Here is a 17,635-nt window from a genome sequence, read left to right on the forward strand (position 1 = left end):
TTTTCTTCACTTTTTCATGTTATCTATATCATTTTTTTTGTATATTATATAGAATGGGATCTAAAATTGACTCGACAAACGACGTCATTTTTCTGAGGTTTTCACACCCGTTCCTTTACAGTTTTTATTTGACCAATCCACTTGCATTTTAAATTACCGCCTGCACAATGCATTTCCAGTCAACTCTACGGGAGTTGTATTTAATATGACAGGAATGACTTAATGATTACAGAAAATATATGGGATTACAGCTTGAATTAAACAAATTATGTTTGGATTTCTATAACTTACTATTGACATATTTCTTTGGATTATATCAAATAGGAAATATGAAAAATACTTTTTTCAATCATTTTTGTTCTAATAATCAAACATTTTCTTTTATCTTGATTAATAAGATTGTGTAAAACAGCTCACCATTAAGTAGCAATAAACCCCAGCACAGAAGATGTATCCCAGACATGTCAATTTGTACTGTTCCACTGTCCTCCTCGGCTTTCATTCAGTTGTGCTGCTGCCGTAAAGACACCCTGTTTTCTAAATCAGCATATCAATCAATATGACATTTCGTCCCAACCATTTGATTTTGGATTGAAAACGCAAAATATAGGAAGACATGTAACTATTCATGTTAAGCATAGTTTATAATGTCAACTGCAACTTCTTTTTTGCTTTTACGTTATGCTAAAATGGCATCAAATATCATATTTTTAAATGAAAGATTTTAAATGCGCGGCAACATAGCTCTTAAACGCAAGTCAACAGGTAGAGGGAGTAAATTTGTAACATAGACAACAAATTGTAAGAACCCCTACATCTTTTAACTGAAAACAATTCCATTGACATAGGATTTAAAATCCAATTTTGGCAATGACTCATACATTAGCATACTAAATAATAATTGAATGAAATATTGCCTCAAAAGTACGTCTTGAAGACTATCTCAGAAATACCAAACCCGCGGACGAAACCTCCCGAAGTTCATCAAGATAATTCAAAAATAAGTATCGCAAGCCTTGTAAATTGCAATCTAAATTATAATGTATTTTTGGAAGAACCCAGATGCTTGTTGCATCTTTGCACTTTGGAAATTTACTTGACTTACAAATCAAACGTCTGTTATTCCTGCATAATAACTAGAGGATAGATTATACACATAGACTTATTTCATCCACATATGTCATTTTATGAAAGGTATTCTATTCAAATAATAAATTGTTGTATAAATGAAACGAAAATAACAATAGATTTTGAAAATTAAATTCGTGAAAAATACCTATTTCATGCCTTTTCGTCGATTTTAACGATTATTATTAATTTCTTGTGTTTAAGAATCATATTGGGGGTCAGCACAATGACGTCAAAAAATGACCTGAAACATTTTCAATCTCAACTTTAACTGTAACTGAAAATGTTTGTAAAACAATACCGTCATTTGTTTTAAATCAATTTCGGGAATTCTACAATCGTTATAATGAATTAATTTACAAATACAACTTGTCATTATGTCGATTGCTGTCACGTGTCTCCTACCAATTACAAGACCGTTTTTTAACATATGATTTGACTACGGATTGCTTCGAATATCTTATTAAGATATGATACTCACGGTGGGTGTGACTGGTCATCAGGGGATGCTTACTACTCCTAGACACCTGATCACACCGCTGGTGTGTCCAGTTGTTCGTGTTTGCTCTACTCTTAATTTTGTATTCTTAAAAAGATTTATGAGATTGATTACTGCTCGTTATCTTCGTGTGGTCATACAAACCATTAGATTTATTCTATTACGATAACTTAGTATCAATTTAAGACGTAAAAATGAATACCGTGAGGTAATAAATGAGAAAATCTTTCTAGTAAATATCAATACCCCTATTCATTCTTGTTTCTGTTTTTTACCTCACTGAATGACACTACACCCTAAATAATAATGCAAGTTTTATCACCTCTGCAGATACTTAGTTTCTTTCATCCAGAAATATAATAGTGAAGTTATAACAAAATAACTGTATTATAACTTATCTGTATTATAATATATTTTGTGAAAGGGGTCTATTGACCTACATATAATTAAAACCTACGGAAGAAATTTTTAATTTACCTATTTTAATTCATTTATAATACGATCACATATATTTGAACCATCAAAGAAATATGTCTATCAAACATGAAAGCTGAGATTTGTATGGGGAAATATTTACTAAAAGATATAATTCTATTTTGTGTGACATTAGACATTGATTTATATCGACGGTTTATTTTGAAATCGTTTCTAATTAAGTTTGTGTGTTTTTGCAAATTATTTATAAATCAAATTAGTGATTGGAAAACCGTAAACACAAAAATGAAGGTCACTATCATGAATATGTGATAGCATGGGGACAAAAAAGGTAAAAGGATGCAATAAAAATGTTCGGGTTCTATCTATTTTCGATTATTCAGATTTCACACGATAAGAGGACGATCTTAGTGACACACTGGCAGGACGATCCTAGTGACACACTGGCAGGACGATCCTAGTGACACACTGGCAGGACGATCCTAGTGACACACTGGCAGGACGATCCTAGTGACACACTGGCCGTACCTGAGAAACATACATGTTATACCTGAGAAACATATATCTTATAGAGTTCGAATTCGTTGGATGTTGGTTATTCGTTTTCCATTGCTTCTATCCATTTGATTTGATAATTACTATGGATGTTACCCATCACAGGCTCTTTAAATCACCGCAAATTACTTTTGTAATTCACCTCGTTGGTTTCTTAAATTAAAAAAAAAACAAACAAGGTGTGGTTTTGGCCAAACTCTGCTCTGTCAGGCAAATTCACAAAAATACTATATATGGTATTTGAGAATATGCCTTTTATAAAACTGGTTATTATCATTTTTATCTTCAATAGCAGTTGTAATGTATTCAACGTAAAACCCTATATTAAACTGACAACGTCGTCAACTTTGATGTTAATTTTGACGTACATATACAAGGGTTCTCCCCCAAAAGTTGTATAGTAAACAGTTTGTTTTGAGACATTCACTTGTACAAAGATAAAACTTTTACCACACAGAGAGGTAGCAATTTGCAATAAATTCGTATGAAATTATTTGTGTTTTACTGATTTGAATGAGTATAAATTGGATATTATAAAATGAAAGCAAAATCAAGGTGGACACGAAACGGCAACCATTGGACAGTACAATTATTCGTGGAAAGCTTTAATGGTGCAGAAATATGTTTCGAACACCAAATTAATGAAAAATATAAAAATATTCTACATCTGTTTCTTTTTCGAAATTTATTTATTGTGGTGAAATCTTTAAAGATTTTTCTGTGTGTATATTTGTCAGAGTGTTGCGTTTATTAGAAAATGGTGACATCAAAGGTGACTCACTTTTCTATCACTGAATTTTATATGAAGTGTGGGTTATCACCAATGTAATTTCTCACAAAATAAAATAAACGAAGTTCCATAAGAAAGTATTATCGAGAACCTGTATTTAATTAACACAATCCATGTTCCGAAAACATGAAAATATAAGCATCTTTTCATATTGATATTTAGCTTATAAAGCAGATTATACTAAAATAAGCACTATTTTACTGTGAACTTAATTCAGAATTCAGATTAGGAATATATCTAGTAGGAAAGGTATATTTTCACAGAAACACAAAATCTAATGCATCCTTACATATTCAGATTAACATTTTTGCACTTATAAGATGATGAATTGTTCTCTGTATTGGATGGATCACTTGATATTTGGAAATGAAAAAGTGACGATAACGAACAGTGATCAATCTCATAATTCCTGTAAAGAATATAACATTACCAAAAGAAAAACACACTCCCTAGAACACACCAGAGGTGGGATCAGGTGTCGAGGAAGAGTAAGCCCTGAACACACCAGAGGTGGGATCAGGTGTCTAGGAAGAGTAAGCATACACTGTTGACTGGTCACACCCACCGTCAGCCCTATATCTTGATCAAGTAATCGAAGTAATGGATAGTGAAGATAACGAACAGTGATCAATCTCACAAAACCTATAAGCAATACAAAATAGAGCGTTGGGCAAACAAGGACCCCTGGACACACCAGAGGTGGGATCAGGTGCCCAGGAGGAGTAAGCATCCACTGTCGACCGGCTACACCCGCCGTGAGTCCTATATCCTGATCAGGTAAACGGAGTTATCCGCAGTCAAAATCAGTGTGCCAAGAAAGGTAAACAGAGTCAAAATTAATATGCAAAGAACCGCTGATGACAAGTTGTATTTGTAAATTCGATTGTTTTAACGACCATAGAATTTGCGAAATGCTTACTTTTAACGAGATTTTTTTAAACCCCTGAAATATTAACTTATTTGTCATTAGCTTGCCTTGATTTAAAAACTGATCATACACGGAACGTGCTCTTGCGTATCGAATAAGTTGAGGAACATAAATACCATATACAGGTGATAATGGGTTATTGCTACTTAAATATGGGAATATGGCTATGGAGAAACTGAAATCATCCCTTTTGTCATAAAGTCAAGTTGTTAGTTTGCAGGCAACATCTACGTTCAATAAGATATCGAAGTGTGAATGTGTCTTGTTTAACGTTTCTCTCGAGAATTTTTCACTCATATGGAGACGCTGTAATTACTGAAAAACAAGAATAAAAACCAAAACATGAAAAACATCTATATTGTACAAATATGTTTACTGAAGTCAAAATATTTTACTCTCTTTTTCTTACCCTCTGTCACACATTCTCTCACAAACACACTCCTTTGTCACACGAACACACTCTCTCTCACATACATACATGTACCCCCCCCCTCTCTCTCTCTCTTTCTCTCTCTCTCTCTCTCTCTCTCTCTCTCTCTCTCTCTCTCTCTCTCTCCTACACCATTGTGAACCCAACATTGTCCAAACTCTGTGTGACGTCCTGGATGTCCGATACGTCTTCCTTTGATGTCGTTGATTCCGAACCTCTTCTCAAGAATCCCTGTTTCGTCCGAAAAAAGATACCATACAGCACTGATGACAACAATTCCGATACCAGCTTTGCATTTACAGTTACAATGATTGACACACCCTCATAGTAAATGACACAATATCGTTACTGACGGATATTACGCCTTGGATGTTTTGCTCACACCAACCCAGGAATGCCATCACTTATCAGGAGTTTGAATCCGTCGAAGTAAATGTGTGCGTGAGTGTACGACGGAGGCATACGAAACTGTTAGACTGCAACAGCTAGTTGACACAATTCAGTGTCATTGTTGTTCGGGAATTCTGGAACCCTCTAGTGTTAAGCCCCTCATTTTTATTACGCTGCTGTAAAATATGCTATAAGTCGACAATTTGTATACGAAATAAAACCAAGACTTATTGATTAAAAACATCCGTATATATCGTTGTTGATGAGGCTTAAACAGTTCTCCAATGGTATGTGAAAGTTAATTATTTTAATGATAGTTTGGAATGGGTTGCTAGAATAACAAATGTTTACCTGATCAGGATATAGGGTTCACAGCGGGTGTGACCGGTCGACAGGGGATGCTTACTCCTCCTAGGCACCTGATCCCACCTCTGGTGTGTCCATGGGTCTGTGTTTGCCCAACTATCTATTTTGTATTGCTTGTAGGAGTTATGGGATTGATCACTGTTTGCTATCTTCACCGTTTACAGACCAAACATTAGAATTTCAGCTCTTCTGTTGAAGATACGGAAAAGGGCATGTGGATAATCATCGAGTCTATTTCAACTGTGATAGAACTTTATTGTGTATTTAGATGAACTATAAGAGTGTTAATTTATACAAAGTCAGCAGGAATTGGTGTAATTTTTTAAAGCTTCATAATAGTGTATATTATAGGTTACCATGTGAAATGGGCTATTTGTAAAATGGACACTCTTGTACAACAAATGGGGAGAGCTGGTAGAAATGAGGAATTTTCTCATGAACTTGTTCTCTATAAATGCAGTAAATGTAATTTGAAATTGGTGGATGATGGTTAAAGACTGAGCTGTCGAAGAAGCATTCTATAAACATCGCGTCTGGAAAATGAAAGTTGCTATACAGAAGCATACTTCTTGCAGCGAAAAAAATAGCAAATTTGGAGACGAAGATTAGCCTGCATCTTATCCAGTATTTCAAAAAATGCACACGAATTTGATAGTGAGGAGGAAGTTCTGAAACGGTCACACACACCAGATGACAGGGCTCTAGTTAAATGCGATGAAATTTCAACTATTGTCACTTTTGAATTGACTCGTGGATTTAACACTGGCATACTAAATAGACTATGTTATGAAATATGTTACTATTTGGTCATACGATCTTGCATCACAAATTTGTTTTTTAATAAATGATGTGTTAAGTGAAACTTACATGTATAGCATTATTGATAAAATCAATGAGAGTGATACAGACATTGATTGATTGACATCGAAATTAAACGGCTTAAGTAATATGCTTTTGATTTTATTCAAACTGTTTAAATTTTAATTGAAATGCTATTAAATGTAATAGAATTGCAGAGTTGCAATATGAGTAAATCACAAATATGAAGTAGAAATTTAAGAATATTCCAAAATAGTTCTGCCAATGAAGATATGATGATACATGAGAAGTTTATTGACATATCCTTCTTGAATTATCATCAAACCATGTACAAATCATTGTGGGTTGATGTTTTACATTGATTTGATAAATAATGTATGTAACAAATTAATTGTTGTTGTTTTGAGCAGTCAGGGGCATGATAAAAAAAAGTAATTTTCAACAAACAAAAAAAGCCCAATTTGTTTCAGTTATCAAATATTATTGGTTCGGTATTTGTCCTTTAATCTAATTTTATTCAGTAACTGATTCAAATTTAATATTTCTACCTTACTACGCATTGTCTAAAGGTGGCGTACTACACTCATTATCTTTAAAATACAATCCTACTGGTATTTGAACAACCTCTTTATCCTTTGAAGCCAGAATCATAGACAAAACATTAATGAGACCGAAAAAACAGAAGTGGAATGAGGTAAATAAAGAATCTTTCAATTAAGTGCGTAAAAGTATTGATGAACTTTGGCATTACATGCTACGATACCATCGTATCTTCATTGAAACTGTAAAGTTTGAATGAAGATTGTCATTTTTCGTTCAACGGCATTATACACAAGAATCACCAGAACTCTAGATTTATCTTCAGTTAATGTTTTTCATAGCCTCGGTATCTACGGGTCCCAAATAGATGGTCATATATTGATTTGAAACTGAATATAGTTTGTAAAAATTCCAAAGAACGTTTAGCAAAGGACTAGATAGAACAAGCTAAACAAACTATTTTTCCATTTTTATACACCCGTCATAAGTATTATGTTATGGTGTTGTCCGTGCTCCTGTTCTTCTGGCTGGCTGACTGGTCGTCCGTCCGTCCGTCCGTCCCGGGTAATATTTTGCGGACTTTTTTCAGTAACGGATGCATGTAAAACTTTGAAACTTGGTCACAATATCTCCCTTAAAAACTGTAAGAGTGAGTTTGCATTTCAGCTGAATTTGTCCATCCTTGACCTACTTTAGGGCTATAAGTAGGTCAAATAGTTTTCCGAACTTTTTTTCGTTACAGATACAGATATTGCCCTGAAATTTACACATAAGCTTCCTTTCAGAGGAATACGAGTTCAGTTTGCATTTCAGCTGGATTGGTCCGTCCGTGACCTACATTAGGGCTAAAAGTAGGTCAAATAGTTTTCCGGGCTGTTTTTTTATTATAGATACAAATATTGCCCTGATATTTAGTCATAGGCTTCCTCTGGGAGGAATACAAGTTCAGTTTGCATTTCAGCTGGATTGGTCAATCCAGCTGAAATAGGTCAAACGGTTTTCCAGGCTTTTTTGATTACGGATACAGATATTGCTCTGATATTTAGCCATAGGCTTCCTCTCTGAAATTTAGTCACAAACCCCCTTTCAGAGAATTACATAATCAGTTCACATTTCAAACATTTCAATTAATTGGTGCACCATGACCTACTTTAGGGTTAAAAGTAGATCAAATGGTTTCCTGGACTTTTTATCATCATAAATAGATATTGCAGCAACATTTTGTCACAACCTCACTCTCAGTGAATATTTAGTACATAATCAGTTCACATGTCAGATGGATTGATGCACCATGTCCCACTTTAAGGCTTTTCTATTAAGAATGTGTGTTGTATCAACTGAGAGTGTACAATATGCTTCCAGGTTGAATTTCACTGTCCCACGGGCGTGTATTGTATCGTTTGCGGTACTCTTGTTCTTGAAAACTATCCATGTGTAAAGTTACAATTAATGGATTAAATCTTTAATTTTGTTACCCTAGCTTACTATAACCGGAAATGTGTTTTGTCCAAGCTGTTCGCTTCAACAAGATATTAGGCTCTAATGTTAGCATAATTTGTAATGTATTGGGATATTCTTTTTCTTATTTTCAAGCTTTTATATTGAACATTTTACTTTGAGCAAGAACGTGAACCACAACGATATTTAGACAATGAAATGTCTGATTACAACATATTTTTCAGCACTCAACTTTTTGTGGTTCGTAAACTTGCTCATATTGAAAATTAATAAAACAGTTGTTGTTTATATAACTAATTTATAAAATCAAAAGCTGTAGACGGAGGAAATTCAGCGGCACGAATTTTTCCAAACACACGAGATGTGTTTTCTTCCAGAAATCCAGAGTCAACTACAGTTTGTTTCCTAAAAACATTATTCAACAAATTGATTTTATATTTATAAACACATGCTTCGAGCACTTTTCGGGATCACCTATATTTCATTATTTTTTGCTCTAGGTCTACGTGGTGGATCTACATTGATTTTAGTTGAGAACTAGGCAATAACGTGTTATAACTTGAGGAAGAGCTTATTTGTAGGGTTGATCAATGATAACTAGCTCCCATTGTGACCCGGAGTTAATAAAAAAAAATCCGCAGAAAAGCTTGAAATGAAATTCTAAAACCTCAAATTCATCACCCGCCTTAAAAATATCAGATCCGCCAGTTGTGATAAGGTCGTTGATGCACGTTAGCAAACGGTTGGAACTGCGTCAACTTGGGCCATGGGTTAGTTTTATGATGTTCGGATTACATTTTGATGTTTTCTGTAAAGTACAATATTCTAGTTTTCCGATCTTATTTAACCAACCAACCATCTTTAAGCCCCCCTCCCCCAACAACATTCATAGCGAGTTCGTTTACAACTATTACACCTCAACAGTGCAGGTAAGATAGATATGGAGTTAATGTTGTTACCTTGGAGAGTCAAAGCACTTGTTTATACAAATGTAATATATCGTGTATGATATAATAAACCCATTATCAATTAGATGATAGTCGGTAGTTGAAACGTTTATATATATATATATATATATGCTTCATTCCATGGCGGTGACACAATGGGTAGATTATTACTTTTGCAAGCAGAGGGTTGTTGGTTCAAGGTCAGGTAAAGAAGTTTTATGCACCGGCCACAAAGTGGTCGGGGAATATAGATTTACCTTTGTCCATCCTCTCGTCCTTCCGCAACACCCAGATTTCCGGACCTTTTTTCTAAACGCCTTGATCTGAGATATTGAATTGATTTTATTTTATGTCTATATTGATGAATTGCATATCGAATTCGAGTTTTGTTCGGGTTCGTTTATTTGCAATGGAGTTGTGTCCCAATAGCTTAGAAATAGTACTGTTACGACCAGTTTTTCGGACCTTTTCTCTCTAAACGACTTGAGAAATTGAATTGATTTTTTGTATGCAGATGTATATTGATGAGTTACAGATCGAATTTGAGTTCTGTTCCGGCTCCTTGATTTTTGATGGTGTTGTGCTTCTTTAATATGGAAAAATTGCTATTGCGACCAGTTTTCCGTACTTTTTTTTAAAGCCTTAAGATATTGAATTGATTTCTTGTATGCGGGTGTATATTGATAACTTAGAGAAACAGTTTGAGTTTTGTTCTAGTTCTAGTTGATTGATTTTTGATGGAGTTGTGCCCATTAAACTTAGAAAAATTACTGTTACGACCAGTTTTCCAGACTTTTTTTTTCTAAACACATGGATATATTGAAATTATATTTTGTATGCAGGTGTTTATTGATGACTTACAGATCGAGTTTGAGTTTTGTTCTGGTTCGTTGATTTTTTTATGGAGTTGTATCTCTTTAACGTAGAAAAAATTAATGTATATATATCTATTTTATGATTGTAAAACATATCAAGAATTGCTGTTGAGTTCTTCATTGTACTAAATACCACATTCACTATGGATAACTCCGTTTACCTGATCAAGATATATGGAGCTCACGGCGGGAGTGACCGGTCGACAGGGGATGCTTACTCCTCCTAGGCACCTGATCCCACCTCTGGTGTTCCCAGGGCTCCGTGTTTGCCCAACTCTCTATTTTGTATTGCTTGTGGGAGTTATGAGATTGATCACTGTTCGTTGTGTTCACCTTTCATTCAATGCTATACTTTGATGGATTTCCTACATTTGACTTTATTACAGGCGGGGGTATTCGTGTCGTGCCGAAACAAATAGTTTCATCAAAAAATGAAATGTGCCGTTTTTTAATTATACATAACACCTCAGTGTAACTAGAAACGTATGTTTTTCTCCACATGAATTGAACTTAAGTGATAGCTGATAATTTTAGGAACTGGTTTGAAAAATGACTATTGAAATATTATTTATTATTAAAACCTGATGAAAATATATCAATCACAGTTTGTATGATCTACACATACAGCCTTGTTAATGTTTAAACTTCTGAATAAGCGAATAAGAATTATATTTTATTTACAACAACAACAGCGGCAAAAACCTCAACAAACAAAAAGTGACCCCAATACACGACCAGCTATTGTAGATGTACAGTGTGATAATTAAAGGCAGTTTAAAGGCTGCACACATGATATGTGAAACTCTACCATATACATAGAGAATATTACATGCTAAATTCCATATCATGTCATATCAGCACGAGTGGCCCCATATCAGCCCGAGGGTTGATATGGGGCCCCAAGGGCTGATATGATATATCATACGGGTTTTGGCGTATAATTTTTTTTTATATCATATACTGCACATTTTATACTTATCAATAAATCTTGCATACATATATACATTATAGTGTTTTTGAGGGTTGGGGTGTGGGTAATCTGGTGTGGGGTTGGAGGGCTGATTTTGCATCAAGGTATTCTTTTCATAACATGCAGGTTTATTTAGAGCATTTTAAAGATAGATCAAGGAAGATTTGATACATTACCTAACTATGTTTAAAAAAATCTTGATACATTGATTTACTATGGTAAAAACTTTGATAATTGAATTACCTTGATTAACTTAGCCTAATTTGATGCATTGATTAACTAGGGTTAAATCTTTGATACATTGTTTTACTACAGTAAAACCCTTGACACATTAATTTACCATGATAAAAACTTTGATGCACTGATTATTACTAGCGAATACTTAATTTCTGATTGATATGCATTTTTGCACTCCGGTCTGATATGTGATAAGGGTTTTCGGACCGATCGATGATATCGGCTATTGTGACGTCACCTGTATCGTGCAGTGGATAATCTGTATAATCGTTACCAAGTATATGATAAATGTACATAGCACTCTACTGACAACAGCATGGTTCCAGCTTTGATTTTTATAAATCTTTACCATATGCTGGTGATATTCCAGACAGTGATTCTGACTATATTTTTGTAAAACAAAATTTTCAAATTATAACACTTTCCTATATCTTGATAACAAAAGCCAAAACGTCAGTCAATTGTTCAAGTAAAACCGACATTTGGTTGCTTAGAAATGAAAGATATAGATATATTCTTGGTTTGTCATTTGTAAATAATATTTATGAAAGGTGAAGATAACGAACAGTGATCAACTCCTACAAGACATACAAAATACAAAATAGATAGTTGGACAAACATTCACCCCTGGATATACCAGCGGTGGGATCAGGTGCCTAAGAGGAGTAAGCATCCCCTGGCGACCGGTCATACACGCCGTAAACCCTATATCTTGATCAGGTAAATTGAGTTATCCGTAGTCAAAATCAGTGTGCCTAACAATCGGAATGAAACATGAACCATTTTAGATTTATTTTGAATTGATTTCATGGCATGTATTACATGTATATATTCACAATATTGGTTGTTGCTAAGGAGTATTTGTGTAGTAACGATGGAAACATGAGGATTAAACACTTTAAAAGATGTATACATCTAAAATTATGATCAAATACATGGTGATACAATTTGAAGTTGTTAAAATGTTATAATTCTAAATTCAAATTTTGAACTTTCAGTCTATTCATGAAAATGAGCAAAATGATTGTTGATATATTCAATGCGCTGCAAGGCAAGCAATATTGACAAATATCAAAGTAAATCATATTTATTCTAATTCATACAAATGTGCAGTACTACTTGAATAGAAGTGAGTAAATTTGAAGAGGGGGCCATAAATGCCCCTTTTTCTATCTAGTCCTTTGGAATCACAAAAGTTTCCAAAATCAACAGCATCAAAGTTACGAATTCTCAACACTTTACACCACCATTCCTCAAATCAAAGACTAGACTCTTTGACATCATTAAAATGGAATTCGGAAATACTTCAATCTTATGATTGGTCATCCAAGAAAGTACTTTGTTAAACACTGCCGGAATATCACATCGACAATATATATGCAGTAATTCTAAAGTATATATGCAGATATCAGATCTTCTTATGACATTCATATGGACACACACTATGCTCCTTTATTTGGTTTTTGTATTCTTATGAGCTAGAATTTACCCAAAACTTTCCACATAATGAAAAACTCTTGTTGTGGTCTTTAACCCGACATTAAGATACATTGACGATGCTTAATATAAGCGTTAACAACAAACTATAAAAATCAACAAAATGTAGAACTTTAGCGTCTCCATCTTCAACAGTCCATATTTTTGTAGCAATATTCCCATTATCACCTACATGTGGTGTTTTGTTTCACATCTTATTGGATACCCGAGAGTATGTTCTGCGTATGATCACTTTTTAGCGTGTGACAAATACATTTACGTCAATGGGGTTCACCAGTCTCGTTTAAAGTTAGCATTTTTCAAATTATATGGATGTTATTTGTAACTATTATTCGGTTGAATGTCGGTCGACGTGATTTATACCAAATGTTTGGCCGTTCTTTATAAACTCATTTTAACTTCGGATTGCTTCGCGTGTCTGATCAAGATAGAGGGTTCATAGGGGATTTTACCTTTCAACGGGGGATGCTTGTTCCTCATTGACACTTGATCCACCTCTGGTGTTGCCAAGGGTTCGTGTATGCCCTGCATTCAATTTTGTGTTTCTGCAGGGATCTCTGAGATAGATGAAAGGTGAAGATAACGAACAGCGATCAATCTCATAACTCCTATAAGCAATACAAAATATATAGTTGGGCAAACACGGACCCCTGGACACTCCAGAGGTGGGATCAGGTGCCTTAGAGGAGTAAGCATCCCTGTAAACAGGGACTTTAAAGTTTGTTGTTCAATAAAATTCGTTAATGCTGTATTACGTAACATTGATTAGCTGGATGAATACAAAAGTAGCAATTCCAAAACACATAACATGAGTACTATGTGAATATTGTATTTTATATTGTATTGCTTATAGGAGTTATAAGATTGATCACTGTTCGTTATCTTCACCTTTCATTGTCTGACAGTAGGGAACAAAGTAAGAGGAAATCTAGAAACTAAAGGCAGCACATGTGGCTGATATATGAATCGTTGTATCCCCTGTTACAAAATTAATATTTTTGACACCTTTAACGTAAAGGCCGATGACACCCCATCTTTGACATCTATAGCTTTAGTGTTTTAATGTAGCCAGTTTATATCGCAAAGTACATCCGTAGTTAGACGGAATAAGAATTGATATGAAAAACTTTAGACGGCATTTTACCCAATGATAGGTTATATTAGCAAACTAGATCTTCATAACCACTATAGAATTAGCGAAATACCTTTATTTTAAACGAGATTGTTGAAACCTTCGTAACATCAACTTCTTTGTCAATAGTCTGTCTCGATTAAAAAAGTGATCATGAGCAGAGCAGAAATAGCTCTTGCGAATCGAATCAATTGAGAGATATAAGCATTATAAACAGATGATAATGGAATATTGCTACACAGATATGGGAAGTTGACGATGGAGAAGCTGAAATCATCCCGTTTGTCATACAGATGAGTTATTAGTTTGCCGTTAACGTCTATTTTCAATACATTTATAAGTACGAAGCAGATGTGGAGGAGGATGTGCTGTCTTTGTTGGTGTTGGTTTGTTTTTGCGATGGTTCTTCATTAAACATTAACTGCGGATAATTCACATAAATTCCAGTAGGACGCGTCTTCATGATTTGCCATGAACAAAATAATTTCGCTACATTCCACTTGATTTTTGCACTGACAATTATACACACATTTACTACTATTTCTGTCCATGCCACCATTATACGTTACATCACAAAACTTCAGATCTCCATGGAATCCATTCGTTGAGCTCGAGGTAGGGAAGGATACCTGTAATTATATTAAACTTTGATGCATAAAAACATCTACATTTATAAAACTACTGTCAGCTCAATGTCATCATCCATTGATTCATGAAAAAGAATCATAAATTGAACATTGCACATTTATACGGTCTTCTATTAAGACCTTATTTGCTCAGATTGGATTACCTGAGAAATCTTATATCCATTCCGTTGGCAAGATATATCTTTCCCAATCAATGTTATTTCGAACGGTGATACATTGATTCTAAACCAAGCGGTATGAACTCTTGTCCAAAATATTGGAGGGAAATTTCCCTTAACAGGTAAATCAACACATGTGTTGTTATCGCCGTCCAATAATTTAGGAAACCGTTCTAACAATGTATTGTTTCTGTCATTCAAAATTTTTGGTATCTTCATATTAATCTCACATTCTGACGTCACATTTCCAAGGGTGACAAACACAAGAGAAGTGTCTCCAAAGTTCATCTCTTCCTGAACAATATTGACCTCAAAAGTCAGATTTATCAAATTAGTGATATTATTTGTAGCAGAATTTACATACTTCAAATAAATTAGGGCAAAGTTCTGAACCGATGAGTTTTCAGTGCTGTTATAAAGTGCATTCAGGTCATAACACGTAACGTTTTCGTCAGCACGGTAAAAAGACACATTCTTAACGATTGCTGCTGGTTCCCCTGTCCCCAAGAAATTTCCTGTCCATAACCTGATATTTAAAATCTCTGCCGTGTTCGCTGGTGTTTCGATGACTAGCATTAGTGGTATATTGCTGGACGATACGATAGGTCCATTCACGAGGTCATCAACTATCGACATCTTGACCAGGGAATCCGCCTGTAATAAGAATCGAAATATGGAGAAGAGTAGAAAATATAATTGACCAAATGATGTGATAGAATTATGCACTGAAACTAGAAAATGTTTCATGAATTTTATCATTTATCTATATGTATATTTCATTTCAGGGCGTTTCAAAATATTTCAGTTATAGAATATTCTGTTCTAACAATAGAATTGCCACTGTCAAAATACTGTGCATATGTCTGACATTTTAAAAAAAAAATTATTGCAGTGAGTAGTTACGTATTTTAATCACGTCGTATTTATAAGTTACATATGGTAACTGTTTGATAACATCAGGCTTTGTGATATTGAAATTACCTACGCGCATTATAAGTGTTTAATAACATCAGGTTAGGTGATATGAAATTATATATCATAGTTGTTTGATAGCGTCAGGTTATGTGGGATGTAAAGTGCGTATTGTACCTGTTTCATCACATCACGTAATATGATAATAAACAGTAATAAATGACGTCACAAAGAAGTGATATACTCCAATCATTGAACAGTGATAAATGACGTAACAAAGAAGTGATATACTCCAATCACTGAACAGTGATAAATGACGTAACAAAGAAGTGATATACTCCAATCATTGAACAGTGATAAATGACGTAACAAAGAAGTGATATACTCCAATCATTGAACAGTGATAAATGATGTAACAAAGAAGTGGTATACTCCAATCATTGAACAGCAAGAAATGATGTAACAAAGAAGTGATATACTCCAATCATTGAACAGTGATAAATGACGTAACAAAGAAGTGATATATTCCAATCATTGAACAGCAAGAAATGATGTAACAAAGAAGTGATATAGTCCAACCAATGAATGCCGTAACAAAGCAATCATATATTCCAATCATTGAACACCGATAAATGATGTAACATTGCCTCATGATAAAACAGCAATACTTTTTTTGATTGTCTGTCTACGATAGATTCAGAATTCAAACATAATGCATTCTCATTAAAAATGTCAGTAAGATCATTCATATATATATATATATATATATATATATATATATATATATATGTATGTATGTATGTATGTATATATATATATATATATATATATATATATATATATATATATATATATATATATATATATTTAGAAATGAACATCACTGTTGAGCCGTTCATATTGACCATGAACAGCTCAAAAGTGATGTTCATTTCTTATATTTATTTACTAAATCACTGTTTGTTTACATAGCTTGTATAAGTCAGGAAATAAAACGAGCTCCTAGGATACATCCATGTTACAGTCGTATTGTGACGTACGTCATAACATAGACATGACGTCACACTTCGTCTTGCCTTGCCTTTTATCAACATTGCACGGCGAATTCTATTTTGGAGCTAGGAGACCAGAGGATTGGGATGATAATCCACGTAAGTTCACAATCTTAAACCGAGGTGTGACTTTGCAAGATCTTTGTTGTATTTTTTCCAAATCATTAAGACATTAAGTCGCATGCTTTAAACTAGTTCATAATCCGTTCATAGTCAATATGAACGGATTGTGCCACGTGCTGAAATTGGTTGGCTCATAGAGGAAAATGCAATTTTTAATATAAATATGTGTATATAAAATCTTAGAGTTTGCAGAACCGAGGTGTGACTTTGCGAGATCTTTGTAACAGATGTTGTATTCTTTCAAATCATTACGCTCTCTCAGTCGTGGGCTTTAAACTAGTTCATGATCTGTTCATAGTCAATATGAACGGATTGTGCCGCGTGCTGAAATTGGTTGGTTAATAGAGGAAAATGCGATTTGTAATACAAATTTATGTATATAATATACTCATTCATACATTTACATTTGTAGAATTCACTGCGAGGGAGATGGTTGAATTCCATACTTCAACATCGTCCAATAGAATGCTCATCCCGAAAATTTGTTGTGAATTCAAATCAGCTGACTTGGTCCTTGTAATACCCGCCTCGAATTCTATCATGTTATAGTCCATAGGGTTTGTGTGTTTGTAGTAATCTAAAACAAGACAAATCGTTAGGCTATGTATTCAAAACTATATATACTAGCGGACAAAAGAAACTGTGCATTATAAAATTTAGTATAATTTTCTGTATTCATTGTTTATATTTATAAAATCTAAACAATCGATAAAGGTCATGTTTTTTTAACAATATCGGTTAGTATCC

Source organism: Ostrea edulis, chromosome 9 (genome assembly GCF_947568905.1).
Source record: "Ostrea edulis chromosome 9, xbOstEdul1.1, whole genome shotgun sequence".
In the NCBI taxonomy this organism is placed as follows: Eukaryota; Metazoa; Mollusca; class Bivalvia; order Ostreida; family Ostreidae; genus Ostrea; species Ostrea edulis.